The sequence below is a fragment of the Taudactylus pleione genome, unplaced genomic scaffold, assembly GCF_031769625.1.
Source record: "Taudactylus pleione unplaced genomic scaffold, aTauple2 ptg001745l, whole genome shotgun sequence".
NCBI lineage: Eukaryota > Metazoa > Chordata > Amphibia > Anura > Myobatrachidae > Taudactylus > Taudactylus pleione.
In genome coordinates this window covers 516,443-538,205 of record NW_028286142.1, presented here as the reverse complement: position 1 = coordinate 538,205, position 21,763 = coordinate 516,443, and the positions used below count along the sequence as shown (strand labels likewise).

The 21,763-nt window shown below is 43.5% G+C and overlaps 1 protein-coding gene across 2 annotated transcripts in view; it reads left to right on the top strand.

Annotated features, from left to right (window-relative positions):
- The window catches only part of SGMS1 (sphingomyelin synthase 1), a 302,954-nt gene that overhangs the window by 80,315 nt on the left and 200,876 nt on the right, over positions 1-21,763 (top strand). Inside the window, exon 2 of one of the 2 annotated variants that reach the window (XM_088464658.1) lies at positions 1,346-1,485. The exons of the other annotated variant lie outside the window; for it this stretch is intronic. The gene's annotated coding sequence lies outside the window, so the exon portion shown is untranslated. The remainder of the gene's footprint in view (positions 1-1,345; positions 1,486-21,763) is intronic. 2 annotated transcript variants of the gene reach the window in all.

The window sequence follows — 21,763 nt, the reverse complement described above, 5'->3', positions numbered from 1 at the left end:
CTGTAGGACATGGACTGTAGGGATTTGCAGAGTGGTGCTACAAAGTGGTGCGAAAGGAAGATTAGTCTTGCTGCACCATTTAAAATGGATTCAATCATGGAAAGATAGGTGGTGAGTGCCAGATTGGACGAGGGTACAGCAGTCAAGGTAAAAATGAAAAGAGTGGCTAATTATTTTGGTAGCATCTTGTGTAATACAAAGGAGCATTCAAGCATTCTTTCTAAGGTGGGGCCAACTGGACTGGGCGAGAGACTGGCGGTTAGGTATAAAACAAAAGGCTGAGTCGAATGTGACACCAAGGCAGCAGGCTTGGCAGACTGAGGAAATTGGGGCATTATTGATGGTGAGGGAGGTTTCAGTAGAGATGGCAGTGCAATGGGGGGCATCTTCCTTTTCCTCCCACTAGATCCTCTTTGGCAGGTAGTCCAGCACCACCATGTCAGTGTGCCGGACACCAGGCATTACTTATCGGGTCCTGCAGCACTGAGGTTTCAGTCGGCGCCCGCTGCTGGTGTCCTGCTCCCAGCTTCCTCCCGTCGGCCTGATGTGATTGTAAGTGCAGGTGGACGTGGCTCCCCCTAAGTGTGTGCGCGCGCCGACCTGCAGGAGGATATAAAGGGCCAATCACACCTCTAAATGATGTAACAGGAGGCGCTAAATTCAAGCCTCCTCCTATATAAGGAAATTCCTGGTTGCACTCCTGTCAAATAGTGTAGGCTCCTAAACCTTACTCCAGCATCCCTATATCTAGTGATCCTTTTTGCTCCTCCTGATCTTTGTCTTGTCTGTGACCTGATTCCGTCTCCTCCCTGGTAATGCGCTTGGTATTCCAGTTCTGACCTTGGCTTTGTTCCTGATATTGTCTGATCCCTGGTACCGTCTTGTCCGTTTGGGTCTGACCCGGCTTGTTGACTTTGGGCCTGATTCAGCAAGGATCGCTATGCTGCTAGAACACATGCACCGCAGTTGCTAATATTACTAGTGAAATGCAAATTTCCCCACTGAGGTGCGAGCAAAAATCCGCATAAACGAAGGCTTTGGGCCTGGTCGCTTCTTTACTGCAGTGCGCCTTGCACTCAGCACGGGTGATGCCACTTAACGTGGCTATTCTCGTGCAGTAGTGCGTTACCAGGGTGGTGCTGGTCATGCATAAAATTTAATATCTCCTGGTCACTTTAAACAGGAGCTACAGGAGCGGGAAACAATTGAATCTCCCCCTAATGTTCATAAATAAGGCAAGATTAGAAAACAAATTTAAATACATATAGAAGTGTTTGGTTTGCTTTTTGTAATCATTGTGATATCTTGCATCCAATACCTGTCTCATGTTGTCCCTGCTTTCTAGTGACTAACAGATGTCGCTGAAAATCTGGTTTGTAATCGCTGCTTTAACTTCTGAACCTTGGACTCACTGATTCCCTATTGTGGACAAAGATTCTCTGCACCGCGACCAGGGATGAAAGGATTGTTTTGCTAAAACTCCAGGTAACGTACAGTCATATACCTGTAGAGATAAAAAGTAATAAGGTTACTGAAATATGTGTCGCAACACCCTTCCTGCTATCTAGACCTACAGGAGTTCCTCATAGACGGTCGTGAGGTTGTCTCCATCCTGTGGGCCAAATACATTTACCTTCAATATATTGATGGGAATCTCATTAGGCTTATCACACAATGTTCTAGCAAGAAGGAAAACAAATGAGTCATACAGACTAATGAGTCAGAAATCTCCACTCCTCTTCAAATATTTCTGTAAATGACCAGATAATTTTAATATGCATAAAAGTTTAATACAAGGAGCTTCAAGTATATATATTTGAATAATGTATAACTAAATGTTAATAGATAAGGGCCCAGTAAATTTATGGTTTCGAATGTGTTAAAGGGGACATCCACTTGATATAGTTTTAATACCACTTCCCAGAACTATAGGTGGCTATCCAATTAGACCACAGGCTCTCAAACTCGGTCCTCAGGCACCCAAACAGTGCATATTTTCCAGGTACCCTCACAGAATCACAGGTGAAATAATTAGCTCCACCTGTTGATCTTTTAAAATGTGTCAGTGAGTAATGACTACACCTGTGCAGCTGCTAAGTAATCTGGAAAATGTGAACTGTGTGGGGTCTTGAGGACCGAGTTTGAGAACCACTGCACTAGACAATTAAAATGAGCGATTGAATGATATCGATATCGTTCGATCGTTCAATAATCGTTTGCAGATTGTTTTAAAAATTGGTCTTTTAGACATCTATCATCGTGCAAACAGGCTCGTCAACCTGACGATAACGTCGTGTTCAGCATGTTTGCAGAAGATTGATTGTGTCTACACTGGACGACTTCTCGTTCAGTGTAGGCACATCACAGACTGACAAACGACTGCACGATTACAATGTTGTAATCGTGCAGTCTTTTGCCTGTCTTCTAGTGGATAGGCACCTTAACAGTTTTGGCTATAACCAGCAGTTGGTGAGAATCCTCCTCAGCCAATAAACTTTAGATTAGACTGTGACCCCTGAAGTATGTAATCATAGGCTGTTCCATTGTCCTTGGCAGTTGAGAATGCTCATAGAGGGCTTGTTGATCCTCTTCAAAGGTGGGATGTGTAGCCCTCTAACCTCCAAAGGGGCCACACATCACCCTTAATCTTACTAATAAGATAAAACTTCCTTTACTCAAGGAAATACACCAATCTTTAATATCTGCACTCATTTTAATTTAACATGAACAAGTTTATTAGCTACAATAAATAATTATGACAATTCCGGGTGACTCCTGGGTTATTCAGTTTCCTCCAACTTTCTAACGTTAGATGCAAGGTTGGGTTGGAACAGTCACAACGCAATTCTCCAGAAGGGTTACCATCTGTCAACCTGTTACATTTGTGTTTTTTAATGTGCCCCATTAAAAAACATTCTTTAATGGTACGCGTGTGGAACCAAAAATGGACAACTGCCTAAATATTTTCCTTACTATGCTGTAATAAAGTAAGCAGGAATAACGCAGCTTGTACCGTGGAGTAGGAGAGAGACCATGTGCTGCAGTCAGCATGTCCCACCTCCTCTTATCCCCAAGGTGCTGCATGACCTCCTTGTGTAGTGAGGAAGAGGTAAAGTGATATGGCAGGCCGCTGCACAGACAAAGAATAAAATACTGTTTCCTCTATTTATCTGCTTTATCTCTTGTTAGGGCCTATGGGGGCACACAGCAGGGAGTCGAGCTGGGGTGAATTGAGCTTGGAGGGCCATCTATTGCCCATTATTGCCCTAGAGCAGGGATGGGGAACCTCAGACCCGGGGGCCATATTAGGCCCCCGGAATCATTTGGTCTGGGCCTCAGAGCTTTTTTCTGGTAGCCTCATCTGGCTATTAGGGTGCCTAGAAATATACCCTGCAGCCAGAATCTATGCAGCAGTGCCGCCTAGAGCCTCCTTAGGACGCTTCAGATGATCATACCACTGCCCTTACAGCTCCACGGAGCATCCTCAGGATGCTTCGGGCATTGCTGTAATCACTGGAGATTGTGGCCCCACCCCCATGTGACCACACAAAAGGGACGTGGCCTGCATCGGACCCGCAAATAATGTTCTATATACCAAATGGCCCTTGGCAGAAAAAAGGTTCCCCACCCCTACCCTAGAGTCATTGGCAGCAATGGTTTCTGCACTTGTATATGACTTTTGAACAGAAGATTTCATGGTTGTTTTAAGTAAAGTTGCATGCACAATCGATTGCAACTACCATTGGCTGTGGTGCTGGGCCTGGCTGTTTATGCAGCAGGATAAATAAAATGCTTTAGGGGAATCAATAGTTTTGTTCGGAAGTTTAGTTCTGCTCTTTTCCTATGAGTTGACTGACGTGTAATCAGCAGTATGATGGTAGTAGGCAGTCTGGTAACACAGCATTGCAAGCTGGACACATGTCAACAGAGTGCAATGTATGATTGTTACTTATTTTATTTTGGGAACTTTGTTTTGGCATGTTGCTCTACCCTGTATTACCTTGTTATTAAAATTAGACCCTTAAGCTAGGTACATACTACAGAGGATATCTGTCCAATCTGACTGGTCGGATAATTTCCCTGTTATTGGGAACAAATGGTCGATTGTCATCTGCTCCCATACATTACCAGAATTTTGTTCCAACTAGCCAGATTGGACCGATAAATAGCGTGTATCTAGCTCTGGTAAGAAGCTAAATGCTTTGCAATCTTCATAATAAATATATATATATATTTTTTTTTTATTTTTTTTTTGCAAATTGTTTTTATTAAATACCAGCACAAAATACAATTAGTACAGCGTATCATTTCAGTAAAACAGATAACACATATTAGTAGTATTATGAGTACACAAAACCAAAATATAACTTATATTGTTAAAGCGACAGGAATATATATTTATTTCTGTCTTTTGTGTGTCTAAGGGGGTACGCCTTTCGTTGCATAGTAGTGTCAAGCATTGTTCATTACTGTCATGACTTAGCCGCAGAAGGTTACAGTATGTTCCATGGAAGCTTACTTCCTCACATTATTGCTTTAGTCATGACAAATGTTATCATTATCTGTCATTTATTTGACGCCTCTTTCAGTGTTATCAATATTTGGAGCCAACCTGCCACTCCTCATCTGTTTACATAGATGTGGGCGATGAATTTCATATTCCGCAAGCCCCAAAGACTATAGACAGACTGATTATAGTAGCTGCAGAGATTTGACGTGACATTACCTGTAAGTATGCAAAGTGCTACAGGTCAAGGTACATATTGCTCCACGTCATACCTGATCCTGCTGTGTTAAATCACTATCAGGGCTGCTGTGTGGGGTTTTCTGTGAACAAGGAAGTATGAACTTTTATCTAATACTTATTTACTATGAATATACATGTGTGTTTTATAATGTACTTGTATGTTTGTTGCACAAATAAACACCTTTTATTACTATGTGACTGTTTAGCTAGCCAAGATGGAGGTACTAATTCAGATATCCTAGATTTCTCTCATTGTAGTTTCGGAGGTAATTTTTACCGCTCTTTAACCACTTAACTGACCATTGAAATATTTTATTTTAACAAAAACATATATTGGGGGTGTTTTGCACCCCCACCCATCCCTCCGTGTCCATAGGCCCCCATTATAAAATAAATCCCCCCACTAGACCCCACAGTGATCATAAATCCTAGTAACATAACCCCTCCACACACACCTCCTCTGTGCACTTTTTGCACTCAGCACTTTTTTTTATATTTTTGTACCCCTCTCCAGCCTCGTAATGCTTTTTTTTTTTTCTTTATCCCAACCACTATGGACATGTACCCCCCCCCCTCCACAGCTCCCCCAAATGTAGAGCACAGCGGGGCGTGTCTCGGGGGAGACTGATGATGAGTCCCCACGACTGCAGATGATTTCTGCACTTGCAAAGATCAGCCAAATAGTGCTTGGAGGGAAACTATGTTCTTCTCCCTGCACTGTGATACCCAGCGTATGCCACCAGTGAGCAGTTGGCATGGCATTCTGGGACGCGATTCCAGAAGTGATGTCGGTGGTCACAGACTGCTGCATCACTTCCTTGAAGTTGAAGGAGATCCATTCTGCAGTTGTGCAGAACAGATTGCATCTTCTAAAGCTGGGGCACAGAGCGGGGTGGCGCAGTCACATGTGATGAGACCTTGCAAGCGGAAGCACTGCTGGCTCTGGTCGCATCATATGTGACGTCGCCAGGTAAGGGGTTAATAAGGATGGACACTGAAAGTTGTTTTCAGAGTTTTTGTATTCTAATTTTAGCAACATTGTAATATTTAGCTTCCTGGCTAGTTGTCTACACTGCTTATCAGACCTTTCAATACCTCTGAAGGTTCACACAGAAACTGTTCAATCTTCTTCACCATCTCTCCTTGATAAAGATGCAGTACTATGCATTTATGTAGTCACCCCATAGCTCAGTCTATACCTAGTATAGCTAAATGCTGGCCTTTGTTTTAAAGCAGACCTGGCTGTTCCCTCCCGGAAAGAGCAGCCAGAAAGTCGGCAGGTATGCATAGATTTCATAATCCAACTTGTTGGATACAACATCAGCTCTCTCCTGTAAACTTCACACGGACTATGAAGACTTTTCTACAATACAGCAACTGAGATCTTCACCCCTTGGCCAATACATTTAATGTTCACATAAATTTATTTATATATCTGTAGAACCAACCACAATATATAGATCTTTACAGAGGATATGTAATCATTTACATCATCTGCAACTTTGGAGCCATGCATACACCGTTAGAACATAAAGACCCCACCAGATAGAGTCCTTGTTGGTATGGGACCCATGACCCACTCTGAGTCTACAGTGGTAACCACTACGCCGTCTTGCTGTCAACAGAGCTTTCCCTCTAGTACTCAAACACTGTTACCCACCTTTATGACCTACTGTCTGTGAAAATTGCATATCAAAGAATACTCAACCGTGCATCATATCTCTATACAAGCCAAGCTCTCAACTAACGTGTGATTTATTTTCATCCAAATTTATGAAGGTAATTGGTTGGTGTGAGGCTAACATATACAGCCATGGCCAAAAGTTTTGAGAATGACACAAGTATTGGTTTTCATAAAGGTTGCTGCTTCAGTGTTTTTAGACCTCTTTGTCGGATGTTACAAAATTACAAGCATTTCATAAGTGTCAAAGGCTTTTATTGACAATTACATTTAAGTTTATGCAAGAGTCAATATATGTAGTGTTTACCATTCTTTTTCCAAGACCTCTGCAATTCGCCCTGGCATGCTGTCAGTCAACTTCTGGGCCACATACTGACTGATGGCCACCCATTATTGCCTAATCAATGCTTGGTGTTTGTCAGAATTTGTGGGTTTTTGTTTGTCCATCTGCCTCTTGAGGATTGACAACAAGTTCTCAATGGGATTAAGGTCTGGGGAGTTTCCTGGCCATGGACCCAAAATGTTGATGTTTTGTTCCCCGAGCCACTTTGTTATCCCTTTAGCCTTATGGCAAGGTGCTCCATCATGCTGGAAAAATACATTATTTGTCACCAAACTGTTCTTGTATGGTTGGGAGAAGTTGCTCTTGGAGGATGTTTTGGTACCATTCTTTATTCATGGCTTTTAATTTTATTTCAGTGTACCATAGTAACATCTGGCAAAAAGGTCTAAAAACACTGAAGCAGCCACTTTGTGAAAACCAATACTTGTGTTATTTGCAAAACTTTTGGCCATGGCTGTAGGGAAATTTGTCGAGGTTGGGTAGACATTTTAATACATGTGACAGATATAAGTAGTTTTCCAGAATGTGCCAATGAAAGTCTCCAGCAAAAGGTCTTAACCTTATGGTTGAAAAGGTTACTAAAAGGGACAGGCTTGCTCATCTGGACCTGGTGCTTTACCAGCATAAGTGATGCTACAGCATTGAGTACCTTTGCAAAGGCTATGGGACCATTAAGTAAATTGCAAATCCTCCTGTTCTATTTGTAGGAGGTAATTGTTCTGTAGTTTGCTGTTATTTCTTAGGGAAATGTGCCACCTCTCTGCAGCATATAAATTTCTTTAACATTTTGTTTTCCTGCACATAAATAGAATATTGTCTTAATCTTCTTGAGATCCTTTGTATCTCTTGTTAGATGTGACATCATCATCATCACAGAATTATGTAATATTATGCATTATCTTTATATTTTGGAAGCTGACAATAAACGCTATCTTTCTGACAGAAGTGAATGTGACAAAAGAGCGATTTACTTGTAATAGGCCGTATGTTCCTTGGAATGAGGAGAATTTGTGGCAATACTAGATTTTTGCATACATTGTGGTCTGTGAATGGGATCACTATGACTGGAATTTATACTTGTTTCTGTGAGTGATTAGCATTAGTAAGTCTTCTGTGGGCTGCAGATCTCCAACACGCAGCTGTGATAATGATGTGGAAAGGAGTTTTGACAAGTGATAAGTGCCAATCAGTCTGTTTATGTACCACACTCCTATTAGCTTCACATGCTGCCCCCATGTCTAATCACCACTGAGGCATCTTAGTCAATGGCCACCCTAGGACTCCATAATGGGCTAAATTGAAGAGAATCAAAAAGCTATTTATGTCATTTTTTTCTGCAAGGCTTTAGGTTTTTTTTTAAGTGGCGGTTTCATCCCATAGTGCCAAATGTTTACACTGCTGCTCTATACTCTCTATGCTGCTTTTTTGCATATTTTTAGACTGATTTTATTGGAGTTTACTGTTACTTCACTGTTAATTATACTCTATCCATTAATAGTTAGGAAAATAGTTTCCATTTAGCTTACAGTGCTCCTATGGTTTATACTAGTTCTGCTGGAACATTATACAGTAACGCTGTAATCTAGTTCGCAGCTGTTGGCAGTGTCTTACTGAAAAGACTTCAGTTGCACATGGAGTAAGTAAGATGTGGTTTGTTCCTCTTCCAGCCACTTGCTTTAATCTATTTTCAGGTCTTTATAGGGAGCAAGAGCCTCCTCTCTTATTTGTCAGTGTATATGCCTTTATTATGCTCATACTATATTCAATTATGCTTGACAGCGCTGTTGAAGAAAAATTAAAAAAGCATCATAAACTTTGAATAATTATAGTCCCTGTATACCCAATATATTAAACAAAGCTTGTACCTATATGAAAACAAATTATATTTGCTAAAAGTTTCTAAAAATAGGTAACTCTACTCCCGGGTTTGAAGTGGGTTCCAGCAGCAAGATGTCCTTTTTACAGAGTCCCAGTAGACTTATCAGTCTTTAAAGTAAATAAACGTAGAAATGACATTTAGGCCTGAAATTACCTATTTGGTAATTACCCATGCGAATATGGTAATAGTAAAGTGCTTCCATTGTTTGTAATATCTGTGTTTCACTGAGAGCTGCCTCGATGAGCTGTTAGTGGGGCAGACTATATTTTCTGTGCTTTATGCAGAGAGACTTTTGTAGCAATTCTTGTTTTTCTAATGGCAAAATATCTTTGGGGGGGATTTAAATTGTTTTTTTGGGCATCTATCAGAGCAATTAAATTGTTCCTCTGAATGACGCCCATTAGTGTTTAACGCGCCCAAAAGCTAAACCCAACTAAACTCCTGGTTTGGGCGTTTAAAATCCTAGTTTGGGCGCACAAACTACAGACTTTACACACATTTTTCTTACATCTCAGGAGGCTGCGAGAAAAAAATGCCTCTGCCACAGCTAATGGGCGTCTATTAGACAAACAATTGAATTGCTTTGATAGGTGCCCTTTGCTTAAGAAGACCAAAAACACAATTGAATTCCCCCCTTTGTGTTTTCCAAACATCATTCACCATAAACACATTACTAAATCGGTAGTAACATAAAACAAAGTCAGTGAATTCAGTTAAGTAGGTTTTCTCAGTCAATCAGACACTGGTTCTTCAGTGTCGCTCCTCAGTTTTTCCTTGTGCCATTTATCCAGTAGGATGAAGACACTGGGAAAATGGTGCTCAGAGTCCAAAGACACAAGTCATGTGCACTAATTTCCATTACTTCCTGCAACCCATTACTTAGATAAACATTACAATCCTGAGAGGTCACCATATAGTCTGTTAGTTTGGTACATACTTTTGTTTGAGCTATAGTTCAGTCATTTTGATTGCTGTTGTGTCTCAAATTTTCCTTATTTTCATTCTTATTTGAATGTTCTCACTGACTGCGCATTTCACAAAATTCTTTAAAGTTCAGGATATGTAATACACTATACAGCTTAATTCCTTTCTTACGTTTTGTCCCTTACCATATTCCCATCTAAACTGTTTTATCCAGTTGAGTTTTTAATGATCTTTCTATGTGTACATTATTAATTGCATTTACATTTTTTTATTTCCATGATTATTTATAGATGTTTGGATTACCAAAAACAAAATGAATTCTTCTTTCAGAAGGTCGTTTCCATCCTTAATTGCTCAAAGCATCATTTAGAATAGATTCTGGTGTAACACCCTGTTCATGAATATTAATCCTTCATCTTTAGCTGGTGTAGATGCACCATGTAGTAAGGGGAGTGTGTGAAAAGCACTTTTTTTTTAATAGCTGTTTACAGAAAGGAGGTTTTAGGAAATTACCTACAAAAGTAAAAACATTGGCTGCTCCATCGTTGGTGACTTTATTAGTGCCAGGAGTGCAACTTAGATGTCACCATAATTTACAGTCAACAGATCTCTGCCATTAGGCCTCTTATCAACCATTAACTTCAGCAGCATAGGGCAGGATCCAAAACTATAAATTTTTTATCTGATCCATAAGGATCAAACCAAGTTTTGTTTTTGAGTCTTTCTGAATATCCTAATTTATATACTTCAGTTTTTAGGATATATTTCATTTTAATGTCCGTTTTATCAGTGCAGTTTTATATTCTAAATCTAAGTTCTTAGCAGCACAGCGTAAACCGTTTTGGTGGCTGGTTGAAATGAACCTAAACAGTAGTTTTGCATTCAACGCTCACACGTTTCATCCACTATGATGCAGCCATACACCCTTTCCCCCCCACCGCTCTGATTGCCAACCTGCAATAGTTGCGAGGTGTGGTCTTTCCTCTTTCTAACCTTATTACACTAATGGTAGCTGCTCAGAAATGCCAGTCACCTATGACTGCTTTATCATTTATGATTCGAGACTGATAGTGATGCTGCTTAACTATAGTTCATCCCTTGTGTTCCCCACACCTTATAGATTATAAGCTTATTTGGGCAAGGCCATCTTTATTTTCTCTTTTATACAGTGTCGGAGCAGGGCGGCACTGCCCCCTGTACAGTCACTGCCCACTGAACATGTGACATAATGATGTCACACCAAAGGACGATCTGGGTAGCTTTGCAACAGCGATTTAGGCACCCTGCAAGCCAAGTACAGGGGCACTGAGGCAGCGATGCTACCACCCTCAGGGCCCTGCACCCTTGGCGGCGCCACATTGTTCATGTCTTTGCTGGCATCATGACCCTCACCATATACTGTGTTGCCAGTACTTCATACATATAAGATAACAGTGAAATGGTGGCCTGCATTGACAAAATGGCTCCCCTCACAATGTGTCATAGAAACATTTTGCATTTGTGGTACTAAGCCAAAATTCAAGAGTCGATGCAAACTGAATTTCCATTTTGTTTTTACAACTCTAAAAGATATGTGGGTTCTTGCCACTGTTAAAGGACGCCATATATGATAAATAAAAGTAAAAATAGTGTGCAAACTTACAAAGTCTCCTATACTATAACATATCTTAGTAACAGCAAGGATGAAACAAACAGAACAAAATGACGACAACTAGGCTTATAAAGATAATGACATGATAATTAGAGATCGTAAAATCTATTGGCAAATTCACATTCCCATCAACTATAATCTATCTGTCTCCGATGTAAATATATGTGTCTAAAAGTGCCTGGACTTCTTTTCATTTCACACCCCCAAATACATGGAACTAAAGCAAACTGAAAACCTATATGTAGGTAAAGTAAAATAAAAATTAAACTGGCCAACTCATGTGGTTTTTACAAGTTGGCAAACTGCTAAAGAAAACTCCTTATATTTCCAGTAGCGAACAAAGGATGTATCTTTATACAGCATCATTTCCCTGATCTGTTTTGGTGCTTTTCTTGGCAATGAGCACTGTAGTTCACTACCCATAGACACTGATGTAGAACGTGTCAGATTTGTCATCTAATGCCAGCACAGCTGCTGTCTTCCGCATTGTGCCATCTTACAGAGACGCATCACATTTAGGTCTCGATTCAATTCAGCTCGATGCTGAATAGCCTCGGGTGGGAGCTCCCGGGGTTATTCAAATCAGCGCGCTGTTAAGTCGGAGAATGGCGGTTCTCGAAACTTAACCTGGATGTTTAGTCGCAGGAACCGGCATTCTGCGACTAAAGTGCCGGCCGCGAGGCTGTTAGCGCTGCGCTAAGACAGCAAACAGCTGTGCGGCTGGCACTTTTGTCGGATTTCTCCTCACAGCCCCAGGTAGGGTGCGAGAAGAAATCCATTAGTCGGGCCAAACATCACGCTGAATTGAATATCTCCGGGAGCTTCCTCCTGAGGCTATTCATCATCGCTTTGAATTGAATCGCGGCCTTTTTTTATTTATTTTTTTGCCCCCGATGATTTGTGCTGCACACACCTCAGATGAATTGTAAGTCACCTTCCTGTGAATGAATCGATTGTTTGCACCTTTGTTCTGAGCGGAGTAATGGCTAGTCACTTACAGCAGAAACGCACATGGCTATACAGAGTAGAGCTGCAAGTCATTGGCTACTGTACTCTGCAATAACAAAAAAATTTAAAACAGGCATAAGGCCCCATCCCCAAATTTTCATTCATCCCCAGAGCTTTTGACAGCTTGGGAGGGTTTCCGCTATAACAGGAAACCATGAGGGTAGAGTCCCTATAATATAGCGAAGACCAGACGGCTTTGGCAAAGTCGGTGCTTTCATAGCTTGTTGCTTCTTCCTGCCGCACCTTGGGCAATGGAGACAAGTGAAACTAACTTTGCCAACCCTGTGTTCTTAGCCCCTGCCCCAAATGCGCACAATTTTCCGAAATGAATAACCTTCCCAAATCCCTTGTTCACCACTTTATTAAATAGAAAGTAAATGTTCTTTCTTTTTTTAATCTGCCATAATATATCCTAGATTATCTGTCCATCTCTAGCTAGTAACTGGTGTACATGCTGTAACTGTTAAGGCGGGTATCCACTACCCGACAGTGAAAAGATTGAACGATAACGATATCGTTATCGTTCAGTCGTTCACTACACTGCATGGTGCACAAACTGAACGATATGTCGTTCAGTGCAGGCACAATCAATCATCTGCAAACATGCTGAACCTGATGATATCGTCAGGTTGCCCAGCATGTTTGCACGATGATAGATGTCTAAAAGACCAAATTTTCAAACGATTATCGAATGATTTTATCATTATCGTTCAATCGTTCAACTTAATCATCTAGTGGATACCCCCCATTACATATTTTATTGTGGAAGATTAGTAGTAGTATTTAAAAAGAAGTCTTGGTTGTACTTTTGCAGGTCAAACTTCATCAGGAACAATAGTTATTCCTCTGTTCTCTATCTGGGGAACGCTCCATTACACTGGGTTACAGGGACCTTGGCCATTGAGAAACAGACTATTCAGTCTTCTTTTGATGTTTCTGGGGAAGATTCAGAATTCGTTGAATCATCCCAGGAAGAAGGGGAAATAGATCCTGATTGGGAAGATACCTCTCTGTTGGAGGGAGATTCCCAAAAGAGTAAAGAGTTCAGGAGTAGCCCTTTTAGTTGAGGCAATCCGTCAGATGCTAAAGTTACAAGTTTCTACTGCTTCTGAAACGAGTTCAGCGTCCTCCTTCAAGTGCAAGAAGTAACAGGTCTCTCTTTTCCCAGCTTTTTGTCATTTTGGGGCAGCCTTGACAAAGGCCTGGCTCAAACTTGATACAAGGTTTCAGGCACCAAGAAAGTTCAAGGAACTTTAATCTTTCACAGAGGATGATACAAAGCCATGGGAGATTTCACCCAAGGTTGATGCCCCTATCATTGTGCCAGCCAGAGCAACGGTAATTCCCACTGTTCAGCCAGTTTCTCTTAAAGATCCTGCTGATAGAAAGAGGGAATCTGTGTTAAAATCTATTTTTCTTCGGGGTCCATAGGGATCCACAGGGATACCATGGGGAATATTATGGTTGGAAGATCAGGCACCAAACAGATAAAGCTTTGGCTCCCAGAATGCCCTGGGTCCTCCTCCATATATACCCCTCCCCTAGCCATAGGACTTCAGTTCGTTCGTTTGGTCCAGCAGGATCCAGACGCACTTTTTTAATAGGGGACTGCTCAGGCAGTCCTAAGCTTTTATTTTATGATTTATTTTATTTTATGTTGTTTGAGTTTGGGCAGTACCAAGCGTCTGTATTTAGATGCACGTACTGCGACTCCATCTACCTCCGCCGGGCCGCAACATCAGTAATTGTGCTGGTGATTTTGGCGGGTCGCAGCTGAGCTTAGCTAGCAGCAATGCTGCAACCCGGATACTCGGAGATGTCGGGTAAGGCGATTTCTCGCTTACAGGGAATCGCGTGCAGCAGTCCTTGCTTCTGGTTTCACAGATGCACCAGAAGCCACTGCTGTCAGGACCAGGGATTGTCCGCGTCCTTACTACACCAGCCTGGGCTCTATCATCTGATGCCGGGGATCGGCAGCAGACGCAATCTGCAGCCATTAGGCCAGCGTACCCGGCTAGTTAATGCAGTTTAGGGGAGGTAGGCGCTCCCCCAGCAGTTCCAACCCAGACACAGGACCTCATTCAGAGTCGGTCGAAGCGGCCGCACGGTCGTACGCCACCGATGTTCGCTATACTGCGCATGCGTAAAGTTCGCAATGCGCGTGCGCAAACTAGCCGCTACGATCAGAAATTTCTCTCTCCTTGAACACAGCCAGGTCGGTAGTTTGAGTGAGATGGAGGCGTTTGTGGGTGGTAACAGGGGAAGGTGCTTGAAAATGGGGGAGTGGAGATCCGAACGCAGGCGTGCCTAATTATGCGAATGTGGTTTTATGGGAGCGCATCCGGTTTATGGGAGTGCATAATTAACAAAGTAGCGTCATTGCAAATGTGACATGGGAGGTTTTTACACTGACATGATCGTAGAGCTTAAGAGCGGGTATGGTCAACCTTAAGCTCTACGACCAGTTCCGATGGTTCCCGATGGTCTTGATTAATCCTTATATACCCGGAGATGACGTGCAATGCGCACGAGAAGGGGGCGTATTTTTTTGATTTCCGGCCGCTTCCTCCCCTTGGTCGGCCAGCTACCGATCCGTACTTAGGGACGCAACTTGCGAGGGAATCATTTGCATATCCGGCCCCTTTTCCCGTACGACCGTGCGGCCGCTTCGACCGACTCTGAATGAGTTCCACAGTCCCTATGAAGGGTTTTGCGCGTCTGGGTTGCTCCGTCTACCCTCCACATGTATGAAACGCTCACGGTCGAAGCTCAGTGCGTCCCCGGTAGCTGTTGGTCTCAGGAGGGTCTGGGTCAGTCTCCCTGTATACCTCTCCCTTGGTTAAGGTATACGGTGCTCTATATTCTACCATTCCTTTGCATTGCTGTAGTTGATTTAGAGCCAATTGTAATTATATTACATGTGCATTGGATGTTACTGTTAGCTAGCTGCTTAATGATACTGGCCCTCATTCAGAGCTGCTCGTAAGCAGCAGTACGCTCGTTCCGAGCGATATTTGCACATCTGCGCATGCGTACGGTTTTTAGTACGCATGCGCGAACCAGTCAGTGCGGCGGAAAATCGTTTGTTCGCTATATAGCGAGTGCCTGCTAATTTGAGTGACAGAATGAGGCGTATGTGGGTGGTAACAGGGGAAGGTGCTTGAAAAGGGGGAGTGGAGATCAGAACGCAGGCGTGCTTAAAGGTCAAAGCGGGCGTTTTATGGGTGTGCATAATTAATACAGCAGCGTCAATCACAACGTCACTGGGTTATTTTATAGTCAGAACTGCTCGCAATATTGTGGTTGAAAAAACCAACCACAAGAATAGCGAGCAGTTCATACGCTGTTCGATGTACTCGATTAATCTAATAAATAGCGGACATGACGTATGATGCGAGCGGCCAGGGGGCGTTTTTATCAAATAAACGAGCGTATGTTTTGCTCGCTCGTTCAGACATGGAGGCGGCAACAGACCGCAAAGAGCGAACGGTTCATTTGAATAGCCACCCCCTTTTTATGAACGAGCGAGCGCTAATTGCGAGCTGCTCTGAATGAGGGCCACTGTTTTTTTATTTCTATCTGTCAATTCTATCACTTATTTCTTTCATTGATTTTTGTGAAGGCTGTCACATAACTTTGTGATTTTGCATTTACTTTGAATATGTCAAAAGATGAAGGGAAACAGGAGGGGGAGCCACCTGTACTGGTTTCATGTAAATCATGTATGGCTTGTGTGTCCTCACAGGACACAAAGGAGGGTTTGTGTGTTGACTGTTGTAAAGTGCCACCTTACCAGTCCGGTGTACCTGTTGTTGGACAAGAACCATCTTGGGTTGCCTCTTTGTCACAGGTTATGATGCAGGTGGTGGATCGTTTGGCTACTCCAGCAATGCCTCCTTGGATGAGGTGCCCACATATGTTTTCACCTCGTATGCATTCTGTAATGAGGGATGTTGATAGCCATTCTAGTCAGTGACTAAAGCGCCTAAATGCAAGTGGTCTTTATCTCAGTCTGCCCAACATATGGATTCAGACGCATCATCAGCAGAATCTGATGATGCACAGGATTCCTCTCCAGGATCTACTTCTGGGGAGGAGGATCATCCATCTACTGTGGATGTTACTACTTTGGTGAGAGCAGTTAAATCAGCTCATAGTAAGAAGACTCCAATGATTAATCACCACCGAAAGGTGGTCCAAACGGAGTTCCCTGTACCTGAACAACTCACTGAGCTTATTGAGGAGGCATGGGGTAACCCTGCTAAGCGGTTTTATGTAGATAAGAGGATAAAATCATTGTATCCATTCCCACCTTCTGTATGTGCTAAGTTGGAGGTACATCTACTCATGTAACGCATTTAATCAGAAATGCTACATTGCCCATTCCATTAGCGTCTTTTCTGAGAGATTCCACAGATAAGAAGATCGAAGCGCAATATTTTCATAATCTGGAGCTGTTACCCGTCCAGCTATAGCTGGAGCCTGGGTAGCCAAGGCTGTTGAAGAATGGATTGAGGCATTGGAAAACTCTCTACCAAATGCTAGCAGAGAACAGATGATGAATATCTTCCACATACGGGAAGCGGCTTCCTATATGAGAGGAGCTGCAGTGGATGCTGGAATTTTAGCTTCTAATGCTTCAGCAGCATCCATAGTAGCACGCAGGGCCCTTTGGTCATGATCTTGGAAAGCTGATACAGGATCAAAGAGGGCGCTGGAAGTCTTACCTTTTCATGGACAGGTACTCTTTGGAGCAGGCAGGTTTCTTTTCAGTCCTTCCGTCCTCAGGAAAGAGCTAATGGACAGGCTTTTCCTAGGCCGACTAGTTTTCGTAAGTTAAAGCGACAAACTAAGGCAAGACGTTCAGCTTCTGAGCTGGAACAACAAGCCCTCGGCCTGATGGATTGAGCCTCCACCTGGGGTATCGCAGGGTAGGGGGCTGACTTCTTCAGTTTGCGGATTATTAGCATCAAACTACAGATGCCTTGGTCTGAGAAGTAGTCTCTCCGGGGTATGTCCTCACTTTCAGGAGACATCCCCACCAGAAGTTTTTTGCCACAAAGCCTCCATCAGATGTTGACAAGGCCTTGGCTTTTCAGGAAGCCATTCACTCCCTGCTACAGGCATGGGTAATAGTTCCAGTTCCTGTGTCCCAACAAGGAAGGGGTTATTACTCAAATCTATTTCTGGTCTAGAAGCCGAATGGGGCATATCGCCCTATACTGAATCTAAAAACCCTCAACAGGTTTATCCATGTTCCCAAAATCCGCATGGAAACTCTCCGGTCAATTATTTTGGCTATGGAGCTGGGAGATTAAATGGTTTCTCTGGATATTCAGGATGCATATCTGCATACTTCAATTATCCCATCCCACCAGAAATTTTTACGGTTTGCTGTTCTTCAGCAACATTACCAATTTTGGGCTGTACCCTTTGGGCTTTCTACAGCTCCCTGGGTATTTACCAAAATAATTTCAGTCATGATGGCTTATCTCAGGAGTCAGGGAGTCAGAATTTTGCCATATCTGGACGACCTTCTGATATTGGCACGGTTTCCGGTGGTTTTGCAACACCATCTTCAACTGACCATAGCCTGTCTGCAAAGGCACGGCTGGATGGAAGAAATCATCACTTCTCCAACACAGCAGATTGGACATCTTGGAGCATTTCTAGATTCTCAGGCACAAAGGGTGTTTCTGCCAGAGGACAAGATTGTAGACTTGCAGGTACTGGGATCAATGGTATCGACCTTTGACATGGTGGGGTATGCTCAGTTCCATTCCAGGCCTCTGCAAAGGTTAATTCTCTCCAGGTGGAACGGACAGCATTATTTAATACCGTCCCAGATGATCTTTCTCACTCCAGAGGTTCATCACTCCATCCTGTGGTGGCTAAAAAAGGAGCATCTAAACAAAGGGTGCCCGTTCTGGATTCCAAATTGGGTGCTTCTCTCCATGGACGCCAGTCTTCGTGGATGGGGGGCAGTGACAGGTCATCATACCTTCCAGGGGAGATGGACAAATCAAGAAAGTCATCTGCCAATAAATATTCTGGAACTGCGAGCAGTATACAAAGCACTTATCAGGGCACAGGACCTGCTCCTGGGCAGGCCTGTCCAGATCCAGTCCGACACCGCAACTACAGTGGCCTACTTCAATCATCAGGGAGGCACAAGAAGTTATGCGCCATGAAGAAAGTGACAAATGTCCTCATTTGGGCAGAATGTCATCTTCCATCAATCTCTGCAATATTAATTCCGGGAGTACTCAGTTGGGAAACAGACTTCATAAGTTGCCAGGACATACACGTCGGAGAGTGGTCTCTCTATCTTGGAGTGTTTCAACTCCTGGTAAACAAATGGGGTTTACCAGAGATAGATCTCATGGTGTCACGCCACAACCACAAGGTACCCAGGTACGGGTCCAGAGACCCATCAGCAGTCTTCGTGGACGCACTGACAGTAAGATAGGACTTCAAGTTGGCATATCTATTTCTTCCAATTTCCCTGCTTCCAAGAGTTCTCAGGAAATTCAAGCAGGAAGGCGGTACAGTAATACTGGTGGCTTTGGCTTGGCCCAGACGTCATTGGTTCACCGACGTACAGAATCTGTCGGTAGATGGTGTCAATGGTGTTCTCATAAGGAATATTGGGCCTGATTCAGAGCCGGACGCTATTTGCGCTCGCTCGTTCAGAAAAAAGGGGTGGCTATTCAAATGAACCGTTCGCTCTTTGCGGTCTGTTCACGCCTCTATGTCTGAATGAGCGAACAAAACTTGCGGTCGTTTTTTGGGAAACTACGCCCCCTGGCCGCTCGCATCCTACGTCATGTCCGCTATTTATTAGATTAATCGAGTACATCGACCAGCGTATTAACTGCTCGCTATTCTTGTGGTTGGTTTTTCCTACCGCAATCTTGCGAGCAGTTCTGACTATAAAATAACCCAGTGACGTGGTCAATGACGCTGCTGTATTAATTATGCACACCCATAAAACGCCCGTTTTGACCTTTAAGCACGCTTGCGTTCGGATCTCCACTTCCCGTTTATAAAGCACATTCCCCTGTTACCACCCACATACGCCTCCTCCTGTCACTCAAAATAGCAGGCATTTGCTATTTAGCGAACAAACGATTTTCGGCCGCACTGACTGGTTCGCGCATGCGTATTACGATCCGTACGCATGCGCAGTTGTGCAAACATCGCTCGGAACGAATGAGCGGCCGCTTACGAGTGGCTCTGAATCAGTCCCATTATCCAAAGGTGTACAGGATTTCCAGGATACTGGCTTTTCTGCAGGCAGGGTTAGACAATGATCTCTGCCTGGCCACTTTGAGAGTGCAGGTTTTCTGCACTGTCAGTCTGGTTCCAGAAGATGATTGCTTCATTACCAGATGTTGGAATTTTTTTCCAAGGAATTCTGCGAGTTCAGCCTCCTTTTGTTTCACCTGTAGCACGGTGGGTTTTGTCTTTGGTTCTTAAGGGGTTAAAAGCTTCCCCATTTGAACCTTCAGACTCTGTAGAATTGAAGTGGTTGACGGCAAAGACACATCTTATCTTCTGCTTGCAGAGTTTTGGATTTTGGCAGCACTCTCTTGTCGCTCCCCATTTTTGTTTTTTCACCAGGATAAAGCTGTTCTTCGTACAAAGGAGGGTTACCTTCCTAAGGTAGTGTCCCGTTTTCATGTAAGGAAGAAATTGTTGTTCCAGCTTTTCAGGCTCCAGACCTTTCTGTAGATGAAGCTTCCCTGGATGTAGTTCGTCCTCTCCATATTTATGTGGAGCGTGCAAACTGTGTTAGAAAATCAGATTCTCTCTTTGTATCATATGGTTTTCACAAACGAGGATGGCCAGCTAATAAGCAGACCCTGGTGAGATGACTATCGCATGACTATCTCTCAGGTGTACACAAAGGCTGATCTTCCTGTCTTAAGCACGGTGACAGCACATTCTACTCTGTCTGTAGTGCCATAATGAGCATTCAGTCATGGTGCCTCTGCTGAACAATTGTGCAAGGCTGCCACGTGGTCTTTTGTTCACACTTTTCTTAGGTTTTATGCCTTTGATACTCCTTTTCTTCGAGGTCCACAGGGCATCCACTCTGACGCACCTGGCTTCATTGGGTGATTTTCTTTCGGTCACAGATTCCTTCATCTTCTGGTGTATGATTGATCTTCTTTCTCCTCTTTCCTTCTTCTGCCTTTAGGCTTGTTAACTAAACTGAAGTCTAGGGTTGGGATATATATGGAGGAGGACCCAGGGCATTCTGCGAGCCAAATCTATAACTGTTTGGTGCCTGGTCTTCCAACCAAAATTTCCCCCATGGTATCCCTGGGGACCCTATGGACCTTGAAGAAAAGGAGTTATCTAGGTAAGTCTACCATAACTCTATATTTTCTCTCTCTATGGCCTGTTATGGCCAGCGCATGGGTCATTAAGGCGGTAGAAACTTGGATGGTGGTAGAAACTTGGATTGAGAGTTTTTCAGATGGGGGATTCATCTGAAGCAGTTGCTTCGGCTGACAAGATTTCGGAGGCCCTAGCCTATGTGGGTGAAAATGTATTTGATGCCATTCAGGTACAAGCTCGTATTTCGGCTTTGGCACTTTTTGCCAGGCACTCGCTATGGCTTAGAACAGGGGTCTTCAAACTTGGCCCTCCAGATGCTATGGAACTACACATCCCAGCATGCAGTGCACATCGTTTTAGCATGCTGTTATATCAAAAAGGTGGCAGTGCACGCTGGGATGTGTAGTTCCACAGCATCTGGAGGGCCAAGTTTGAAGACCCCTGGCTTAGAACATGGAAAGCGGATGCTGAGTTTAAGCACACTTTGGGAGCAGTTTCATTTGAAGGAGAGTTATTGTTCGGGTCAGAACTCACTAACATTATCTCCCAGGCAATGAGAGGCAAAAACCCTTACCTTCCAGTCTCATCCTCCAAATCCAAGCCCAGATTCCGGGCCTTTCGGTCACAAGGGAGAGGAAGTTTTCAGGCCATTAGAGGAGCCCCAAGGGTTTCCCGTCGAGGAACCTTCAGAGGAAGGGGAACCCCCATAAATACGCCGTTCTGCAGTTAAGAAACCAGAAAAACAGTCCACATGACTGTTTGGGGGCACCGGTCCAGACTCTACTGGCGGGGGCCCGTTTACTCAGGTTTCAGGAGGTTTGGATTCACTCCAGACCAGATCAGTGGGTGAGCGAAATTGTATCCAGAGATTATATTCTAGATCTGGAAGGTCCAGTTCTAGATCGTTTTTTCGTTACTCCTCTTCCACAAGATCAGTGCAGATGAAGGGCCATCATTCAGACTGTCTCTTCTCTTTAAGATTCTGGGGTAATTGTTCTCCTCGTGCATATGAGATGCTCACAGTCCATTATCGGTGCTCTGCTGAAGCAGTTTAGTCTCAGGAGGTTTTGGGTCAGTCTCCCTGTATACCTCTCCCCAGGATCAGGTATATATGCATTGTATGTGACTGTTTGCTAGCTGCTGTGTTGATACTGACGTTTATTTTCTGACTGTCAGTTATAACT